Raw genomic sequence first — 10,587 nt, 5'->3', positions numbered from 1 at the left:
CGTTGGGTGAAGAAATACTTCCTTTTGTTTGTTTTAAACCTGCTGCCTATTAATTTCATTTGCTGATCCCTGGTTCGGGTGTTATGAGAAGGAGTAAATAACACTTCCTTATTTACTTTCTCCACACCAGTCATGATTTTATAGACCTCAGTCATATCCCCCCGTAGTCATCTCTTTTCCATGCTGAAAAGTCCCAGCCTTATTAACCACACAGTATCTCACAGTAGGATTTAATGTTTTTTCCTACCCAGGCGTCAGGGTTCCATACCAACATCAGTTAGAGTCCTTTCCTTTATTCTTACAATTCTTACGGATAGACTGTGCCCTGGTACTATGCACCCTCCTGCATGGTCATGCAGGACCTAGCTGGACCTTGAGCTGGACACAGAGCTTGCTGGATGAGACGGAGAAGAATACTGTGCATTAGGGGGCTGATCTGGCATACTCTTCCCTTGCCTCAGTGGGATCTATCTGAGATTCAGGGGCTTCCTGGAGCTCCTGCTAGGGGGTCAGGTACCTGCCATACCACACCCAGGGCTAAGCTTAAAGGCTACCGTGCAGATTCACCAGCCAGGCAGGCCAATAAAGCCACACACTCAATCAATCCTTCCTCAGGGAGGATTATCAATCAACACAAGATATATTGGCTCAAAATAGCAAACCACTTTGGAAGAGGGTGACCTCAACCTTTCTCTGTGGTAGCCCTTCCTAGCTACAGGGGACAACACCCACTCCACCCTGGACCCTTGGGTCCTTCCCCAACCCTCAATCTCTCCTATCTCCCCACCACCACCACAGGAAGCAGGAAGCCTTATATGTGATTGTGATGGGGTGCCTGCCTCACACAGGGCTCTAAGGGGTTAATAGAGCCCTAGAGAGGCTGCGCAAGAGGCAGCCAATCAGAGAAGGGCTGAAGGGAACAGCCAGTCAGAGCCAAGCAGGCCCATTTAAAAAGGGAGCTGCAGGGCAGAGGAAGGCAGTTCTCCGCTGGGAGCCCAGGGAGGAAGGACTGTGTCTCTGGAGGGCTGAGACAACTGCAAGCACCCGGGACAGAGCTGTGCTGCTAGAAGGGACCGGGGGAGCGAGAGACAGCTCCTGGCTGGCCACTGGGGTTTGCAGGCTGAGGCAATGGCAAAGAAGATGCTGGGGCCATGAAGAAGTGGCCAGACAGCTCGCTGCAGTTGCCACTAAGGGAAGTGACTGAACAGCAGACTGCAGGTCCCCCAGAATTGCAGCACAGCCAGAAGGCTGTGTTGCTGAAGAGGATGTCATAGTCCTTGAAGAGACGTGGTTCCTAGAGCAGGAGTGATGGCAGCGAGGCACCATCCAAAGAGGGCACATTAACTTGCAGAGCTAATTCCCATGACAGCCGGCAGGAGGTGCCAGAGTGAGTCCCGTTACAGTGATTTACTGTAGGAAACATGACTAGGAACTACCATGTGACCTGCAACTATGGCTCTCGGTTTTAAAGAGGCCATGGGCCATAACAGGCACACAGGGACAGGCATGCACCCAAAGCCCCAGTGCCCTGTTACAGGTACGCGTGGAATGATGCACATAACAAAGCCAGAAGCAAAGCCGTATATTTATAAGGCACTAACCCAAGTGCTGCTCCCCCCCCCCAGCCCCAGGGTGTGATTGTGACAAATTGTTCGGCTTCCAAATTGTGTCTCTAATGTTTTGGTCAATGACTCCTGACCCATGTAGGTTATTGGTCTCATAATCACACAGCTCTGACTTCAAAAAAGCCAATGGGATTTCTCCTTCGATCAGTGTTGTAATCAGTGATACAGCACTCCAGCACGGATTATTAAATTTTAACAGTTGACACATCATCTCTGATACTATAATCTGGCAGCACTTTACAATAAGTGACAGGTCCTCACTAATTCCTTTTGTATTCACTGTAGCAACGTTAATCATGAGTGATGAACTTTGCGTATTCATATGGATATAATAGGCAGTTCCCAAGGACTGAGACTGTAATTTAGCTTTAACCTAATGGGCACTGATTGTAACAATAAGTAATTATGTCAGCTAAATGCAGTGTTGATGGCAATTGATGACAGCAGTCAAAGCCATGACACCATTTTGGAACTGAGCTTGGAATAGCCATTTGTAAAGCAATAATGGCCAAGAAGAGTAACAATGTGTCCTCTCCTGTGTATCCGCTCTGCTAGCTACTTGCAGACTAGGGCATTCCCAGTAGTGAAAAATATGCCATCAGTTTCCCTCTTTACTGTGGATCATCTAACAGAGGGCTAGCCAAAATCCTGTCTGTTAGACAAATGTGTCCCCTGGCACTTCAGAGCCATCTTGAGAGGAATGATGGTCCTATGCTTAGGGTACCCAGCTAGGACTTGGGTTCCATACCCTGCTGCAACACAGGCTTCCTGTGTGACCTTGGACAAGTCGCTTAGGCCCAGATACTCCAAAGTATTTAGGCAAGTTATGCTGAGAGGTCCTGATGGCTGCATGAATCACAAACCTCTTTGAAGAATTCTACTAGCATTCTTGGAGGGGGCTCAACAAGCATGTGGACAAGGGAGATCCGGTGGATATAGTGTACTTAGATTTTTCAGAAAGCCTTTGACAAGGTCTCTCACCAAAGGTCTTAAGCAAAGTAAGCTGCCATGGGATAAGAGGGAAGGTTCTCTCATGGATTGGTAACTAGTTAAAAGATAGGAAACAAAGGATAGGAATAAATGGTCAGTTTTCAGAATGGTGAGAGGTAAATAGTGGTGTCCTCCAGGGATCTGTATGGGGACCAGTGCTATTCAACATATTCATCAATGATCTGGAAAAGGGGGTAAACAGTGAGGTGGCAAAATTTGCAAATGACACAAAACTACTCAAGATACTTAAGTCCAAAGCAGACTGTGAAGAATTACAAAGGGATCTCACAAAACTGGGTGACTGGGCAACAAAATGGCAGATTAAATTCAATGTAGATAAATCCAAAGTAATTCACATTGGAAAACATAATCCTAGCTATACATATAAAATGATGGGGTATAAATTAGCTGTTACCACTAAAGAGAGGTCTTTGAGCCATTGTGGATAGTTCTTTGAAAATATCCACTTAATGTGCAGCAGCAGTCAAAGTGAACAGAATGTTAGCAATCATTAAACATTTGCGGTAGGTCCTGTGCCTCGCCATCTCTCACATTACATTAGCGAGCACTAGAACATCATTCACTTCCTCACAACGCTCCATCCCCCTTTCATTTCAAATACATGGGAACCTTGTGCTGCCAATATAATACCCACAAAGCACACTGCAGAAGCATATCTACTACTAGTAAACTCTACATTTGGCTAGATTTAAGGCAGGAGAGGATGGAAAGTGGTTAATTTAAGCTTGAGTGTATTTGATTTTCTTGAGTATTGCCAACATTTATGACTTTATTGGAAGGCTCACAATATTGTTTTTTCCCATAAAGCCCCAGCTGCTGGAATCATAAGAATATGGAAGAATCTCAGCTTCCATTTGAAAAAAATGTATATTTCAAGGCCTCATGGTTGTGCACAAAAGCTGGAAAACATGACCCCAGAGTACCTCAAAGGCTCAGAAATCAGAAGGCAAACGAAAAGAATGCCAAATGTATTTTTAAGCTAACCTCATGATTTTGAGGGGCTGAGTCATGATTTTTTTTAATGCTTGAGGTTGGCAATATTGTCTATTGGGTCTTGATAATGTATCATGCTTGTAAGTAATGTCATATGTGCCTCTAAGTGCTCTATCAGGAACTGGAAGGGACTCGTTCATATAGCTCTGACATAAGGACAGAATCTAACTCACATGTGGCCAATATATTGTCTATGGGCCAACTATAGCCCATAAACTTTGTGTGTGGGGAGCATTCACACTTACCAAGAACACAAGAGTAGGGGCTACAAGAAGATTAGAAAGTTTGAACTCATGTTAATATAATGTTATGTGATATTTCACCTTGATCCAGTTGGAATTTGGCTCATAAATTGTCCTGTGGCTGCTCATGGGTAAGCTACACCTAGAAAGTCCAAACTCTGGCTGAGACCCTTCTAATGCCTAAAGTCACTTAGACTTACTGCAAGTCAATATGTCATTATGACAAGTATCTTATTCAGCCACAAGATGTCTCTGTGCTGTTTTAGAGTTCCAGACAGGATGTGGTACTGGGTAAACCAAGGAGACAAAGCTGGAACTGAAGCTGTGCATAAGCTTCTTTGTTTGTATCTATAGTTTGCATCTGTTTTCTTTAATAAATTCCTCCTGTTTAAAGTGGACTGTGTTTCCATATATCATGATAACTGTCATACTGTTGGAGCCTCAGTCATTCTCTCTCAATCAGTCACCAGCTGCCCTCTCCTCGTAGGGCTGACCAGCTTAAGTGAAGCAGTTCTTACTCTGGGTGACTTAATGGCAAGGGGCTAATTATAAAATTACATTGAAGGCACTTAGACATCTACAACAAAAAGCACTGTTGTGAAAAGTGCCTTGGTAGCAGGATCTATTCAATATGTGCTCACTGCAGTCAGGATGTATAGGATAACATTTGTCTTGAAATGCTCTGAAACTCAAAATTACACCGGGGTACGGACTATGGTTTAAAGGACTAATCACCACCAGAAATTTTAAGTTGCCAGACATACTTCAGGAAACTCTGCAGAGCCACATTTTCCGTGAATGCTCACAGACTCCTGCTTACATAGCCACAGGAATCAGTTGCAGAGATGGAAACCAAAAATACAACCAGGCAATAGAACAGTTGCATGAGAGCCATGTTTATTGCATATGTTATTTTTTTGTCGTTATTTAAGTAATGAAGTTAACCTAAACCTGCCTCCATCATCACCAAAATAGTGCTGGCAAATCCAGGAAAAGAGCAACTAGATTGCAAAGGTTTGATGAAAAGGATGCTCACTACCTCAAGGAGAAAGGTATAGTTCTAATGGCTGCTATGGAGCCTGTGTGACAGAAACAAGTAAATCCTTCACCAGCACTAATATTCATGGGCAATCCCGAGGAAACCTGGAAAAGGTTCAAGCAGCCATTTGAACTGTGTGCAAAAGCCATAGGGGGCCAGTAAATTGGAAGAGGCGCACAAAGTTGCACTGCTTTTGACAGTCGCAGGTGGAGAAGCACTGGATATATACATGACACATTCTGTGCTGAAGATGAGGAAGGGGGTGAAAGTTACAGGTTTGGGGATCACTTTGTCCTTATAAAAATGTTACTTATGAAAGATTTATTTTCAAGGATAGGATGCAGAAGGAAAGGGAAACAACAGCGGAGTTTGTCATAGGCAGAAAACTGAAAAGCCAGTCTTGGGAATTTGGACTATTAAGACTCTCTCATAAAAGAAAGGGCAACACATTGGCCAAATGTGTCTAGTGGTTAGAGATTTATGAGCCTGCTAATGGCGGCAAGTTGCCAGACTAGGTCTTTTAGCTCAAGCAGTAGAGTGCCGGGCTTTTAAACCCAGAGTTACCACATTCAGTCCCCCCAGATGCCACAGTAAGGGATGTTGTCAGAGGTGCAACAACAAAGAAGCATATGCAAGGCTATTCAGACTTATGAATTTGAAATCAGAAAGAGCAATATTCACGTCACAAGAAGCTGAGCAAATAAATGCATATAAAGGCCCTAGAGAGGCTTGTTGTACGTAATTGTATAGTAAACACCATAGTTAAGCAGGTAAGGGAAAGGTTTATGGTAAATAAAGAGGCAAAAGAGAAGAATTCTGTCAGGCCAGGAGTGATTAGAGCCATATCGCAGCTAGCAGGAATGTAGAAAGTACCCAGCACTGAGGCAAATATGTAAAAACTGTAATAAGCTCGACCACTTTGCAGGAAAATCACTGGGTTAATGCTAAAAGGTGAAGATTCCTCAAGTGAGGGGGACAAGCTGTTCATAGAGGCAAGAAAGAAACAACCTGCAAACTTGGAAGAATAGCTACTAAAATATATATATGCACAAGCAGCTTCTGTGGAGGGGTTCACTTACCGCTAGCGGCACCTCCTTGTGGCTCTGGGGATCAGCTCTCACCTGGTCTGGTGCCCTCTTCTGTCAGTTACTCAAGCTGTAACCCCCTCTCTCTAGTCACAACTTGCGGTGCTCCCTGTTCATGACTTGGCCGGCCAGCCAAGTCCTTATTTAGTCCTCTCCTTCCAGGGTAACAAAGTATCTCCAGACCAGCTGTCCGGCTGGAGTCGCCAGTGCTTCTGAGTCACTTCCCAGCAGCTGGTAGGGGAGCCTGGGCCAGCCCTCTACACTCCATTCCTGCCCAGGGACCAAGATCTGCACAGTCCTACCACTTGCTGCTGTTTCCCTGGCCTTCTCCCTACCTAGACCTCTCAAGCTTTCTTTTCCCACAACTCCTGTGGGTTGATGTAAGAATGGCCATACTGGGTCAGAGCAGTGGTCCGTCCAGCCCAGTAGCCTGTCTTCCAACAATGGCCAGTGCCAGGTGCTTCAGGGGGAATGAAGAGAACTGAGCAATTTTGAGTAATCCATCCCGTCATCCATGCTCAGATTCTGGCAGTCAAAGGCTTAGCCATCTTAGCTAATAACCATTGATGGACCTATCCTCCAGGAACTTATTGGAGGCTTTTTTCACAACATCCCCTAGCAATGAGTTCCACAGGCCAACTATCCGTTGTGTGAAGAAGTACGTCCCTGTGTTTGTTTTAAACCTGCTGCCTATTAATTTCATCAGGTGACCTTTCTTCCAGGGCTAGAATCATGGGGCTTATTCTCCCTCTTGGGTTTTCTACACCCCTCCTCTCTGCTCCCAGAGAGTGACTGCAGATTTTCTCCCTGCAGCCTGGTTCTGCTGCAAACTTCCTGGCTTTATAATCCAGCCTACTCTGGCCCAGCTGTGGCTCTTGTTCAGTTAGGCCTGGCTCTCCCCCCACGTACAGCCAGACACCCTAACTGACCCTTCAGATTCACATTAACCCCTTAAGGGCCTGTAGGGGGGGGTACACACCCTATCACAGCTTCCATGAGACATACAAATAGGCACAGGGGCACAAGTGAATGTAATAGCAGGAACTGAAATAGAATGCTTCAAAGAAAAGAGGGCAAGAGTCAAAAAGTCTAAAGGACAAATTCCAGGAGTGTTAAAGGTTCAAAGGCAAAAGGGCAACTGAGCATGTGGTAGCATGAGAAGCAAAGCAATCAGTCTTGGGCAATACACATATGAAGTGTGTGGATTTAGGATCATGCTTTTAAGGGCTGTACTTCCCAGACAAAGAGCCTGGGCCTATTCAAGAGCTTCTACCTCATAAAAAGACAGAATAAAAATTCTAGTAAGTAACCTGAGCCAGATGTGAATGGACAGGGTACATCGGATGAGGAGGAGGTGTCCATGGGAAAGGTCAGCCTCTTGACAAAATACAAGACACAGTTATGGTGAGTCACAGAGCCTGTTACACATCCTACCTGCAATGTCCCACAGCCTTAACAAGGGACTAAAGGAAGCACTGTAAAGCAAGATGGCAGATGGCATGATGCACAGAACAGAGGAGCCGACAGGCTGGATGCACTCCTGGGTAATTGCAGAAGAAGGGTGTAGGAGATAGACCCACACTTAGCACTGGCAACAGTTTGGGGGTACGTCTGTGTCCCCACTCTGATTTTGTGAAAACTGTGTTGTATTTCAGATTCTATTTTGTGTGTCACCTAGATTATGTCTTTCAGTGTATGCTGCATAATCCCTCTTGGATTTGGGATGCCTGGATCCTGAATGATAGAGACCTCCAGAGACCATCAACAACTGAATAGCCATTCTCTGGTGGGACAACAGGGACTATAGGACAAAGACTATTGACTTGCTAATGATTCTTAAACAACCCTCAATACACAGTAGTCCATGAGGAGGGGGTTGGAGAATGGAAAAACCCAGTGGAGGCAGTGAAGGAGAAAAGGTGTTACAGACTGCTTTTAAAAAGAGAAATGCTCTCTGGTAAAGGGACACACCGTCACCAGGAAGTGAAGACTGAGAAGGAGGCACAGAGGGCTGGAGAGACTAACCAAACACTGAAAGACTCACAGGTGACACGTTTGCAGGAGTGTATTGCATGCAGCTTTTTGTTATGTTGTCATAGATCTGTAAATCATTTGTGCTTCCTAAAAGTAATGGGTGTGTTTAAGAAGTTCCCTTGCAAGGACTGAATTCCTTTTTCAGACCCAGTGGACTTGGAAGCACATGGAAGCCAGATGTTGGGTCCAGTTATAACAGTCACTAGGGGGAATTCAGCCAGGGCTGTAATGGCATTGACCCCAAGAGCTGAATCAGAACATAAGAAGGAATGTTTCCACTTGCACACAACAGTGGAGATGTGTGCTGAGATGACAGGAGATCCATTCTCCAGCAAAGTAGATGCATCAGCCAGGTTTCGGTAGATTCCCAGAACACAGAAAGACTTGAGATTTGCACTTTTAATACACTATTTTGGCAGATACTGCTTCATCAGATTGCCTTTTGGAATACGTTCAACACCAGAAACATTTCAATATACAGCATTCCACATGCCAGAAGGTCTGGCAGGTGTGAAAGTGTACAGCAGTGACATACCAGTTGGGGACAGCACCACTACCATTCATCAGAAACCATTGCACAGACTACTGGAGATTGCAAGCTGACATGTGAAACTGCACAAAGCCAAAGTGTCAATTTCAAACTACTAAAATCCCCTGCATCAGTGCAAAATTGACCAGACAGAGAATGGTGTCTGGTGATTCTGAGATCCAGGTGATTCTGAACATGCAGAGACCTAAAGAGAAAAAGGGGTATTCCAGTTGCAGGGCATGTTGAATTATCTCACTTAGGGCTCGATTCACAAAGAAATTTAGGCATGGTGATGCTGAGAGCTGGCACACCTCATTTTTCAGTGCCTGGAAAATCACTGGGATTCACAAAGCTTGCGTTTGGCACCTAGGCTCCCTGTCCAGTGAACACGGAGAGAGAGCCGCCTCAGAATAGGATCGACAAAAAACAGCATGCTAGGTGGCGCCACACCTAAATGAACCAATGAAAGATGCCAAGGCAAAGGATGTGTCCTAAACCCCGCCCCTTGCAGAGATAGGCACCTCCCTCTGCTTGGGATTCTCAGCTGCTCAAGTGAGGGTAGACCATGACATGGTGGCAGCGGAGTTTCGAACCCATTGTTACAAGGAGTTTTTTTCAGCTGGGCTACGCTGAAGGGAGCTATTCTCTTCTTCTAGAGCAGGAAAGCAACCTGAGAGAAGAGGGAGTTTACAGTTTCAGCCAGGTTGGCTGGAGGGAATTAAGTTTTCCAGCAGGCTTTGTTGGAAGCAGTTTTTCTTTCTTGTTGCTTGAACAGGCAGCTTGAGGAAAAGGCAGTTTTGAAGCAGTTTTCAGGGTTAGAAGGAGGTTTTTTTTCTCTGCTGGCTATGCTGAGGAAAAACTCTTCCCTAGAGGTGTGTCCTTCCTTTGTGATAACAGGTATCACTCAGGATTCCTAAGGTGGGGGGAAGTGCTCGACAAAGTACATTCCCATCCAGTGGGGAAAACAGGTTTTGGGGGGGGAAGACAGAAACCCTCCAGCCACATTTTTTTTCCCTGTGTCTTTTGAAATCCTCTGGAGCCAGGGAATACAAATCCCTGAGAGGATTTACTAGACTTTTCTCGCAGGTACTAAGTAGCACCAGCTTCTTCTTTTTTTTCTTTTTTCTTTGTCTGCTTGAAAACAGCTAGGAAAGAGGTGTAAGTTTTTCTAACAGGCTGTTAGAAGGACCCCCACTGTGAGGTACTTAGCAAGTGCTAGAAACAGGACAAACCAGTTTTTTTTGGTCTTCTCAGTATATCAGCAAACAGCAGCTACACAAATGCAAATACAAAGTTTTGGTTTTTTTTCTATTCAGTCTCTTCGTGAATAGAAAGGGTTAGGAATTGGGGAAACCAGTTCACTCACTGCAGAGGGGTGTGGCCAGCACCAAAGAGCAACACCAGCAAGCCACACATAAAATTCACTGACTGCAGAGGGGTGTGGCCAACACCAGAAGGCACTGTTCCCCATCCCAAGAAATTTCCCACCTACATGGCAGGTGAGGACACTGAGGCCTTCTTCAAAAAGGTTAAAAGGACCTGCCATGGGTACAGCATCCCTGAAGACCAGTACAAGGACTGGTCAGGAAAGAGGACTTTTGCTGTCTATTACAATTATTCCATCCCCATGCTACTGGGGGAAGACTTGGCCAACCATGTGCAGCTGGCCAAGAGGGGGGGAGTGGTCACCCGCGGCCAGGCCAAACAAGCAGGCACTCCCATCCCTGTTCCTGAGCCATCCACCAGGACCCTGTCTGTGTTACCAGAGACCCAGACAGAGGTGGTGGAACCGGATCTCATGCCAACAACTACAGCAGCCATAGTACATCCAGTCCCAGGACCGGACCTGGAAAAGCAACCAGCGGCAGAACCAGCGCCAGCACTGACGCCAGCGCTTGCAACTCCACCGCCAGGGGGCGCCAACGGGCCTAAACTGGCAGAAGCAGCAGACAACTCTACCCAAGAGGCTCAGCCAAAGCCTGAAATATCACCTTGTGCACCAGCGGAGAGTGGTCCACAGTCAATGCAA

The 10,587-nt window shown here is 45.8% G+C and overlaps 1 long non-coding RNA gene across 1 annotated transcript in view; it reads left to right on the top strand.

Annotated features, from left to right (window-relative positions):
* Positions 1 to 923: 923 nt before the first annotated feature.
* The window catches only part of LOC123375516, a 77,077-nt gene continuing 67,413 nt past the window's right edge, over positions 924 to 10,587 (top strand). Inside the window, exon 1 of the long non-coding RNA XR_006581497.1 lies at positions 924 to 1,387. This is a non-coding gene — a long non-coding RNA (uncharacterized LOC123375516). The remainder of the gene's footprint in view (positions 1,388 to 10,587) is intronic.

Source organism: Mauremys mutica, chromosome 8 (genome assembly GCF_020497125.1).
Source record: "Mauremys mutica isolate MM-2020 ecotype Southern chromosome 8, ASM2049712v1, whole genome shotgun sequence".
NCBI lineage: Eukaryota > Metazoa > Chordata > Testudines > Geoemydidae > Mauremys > Mauremys mutica.
This window is presented reverse-complemented; position numbering and strand designations above follow the sequence as displayed.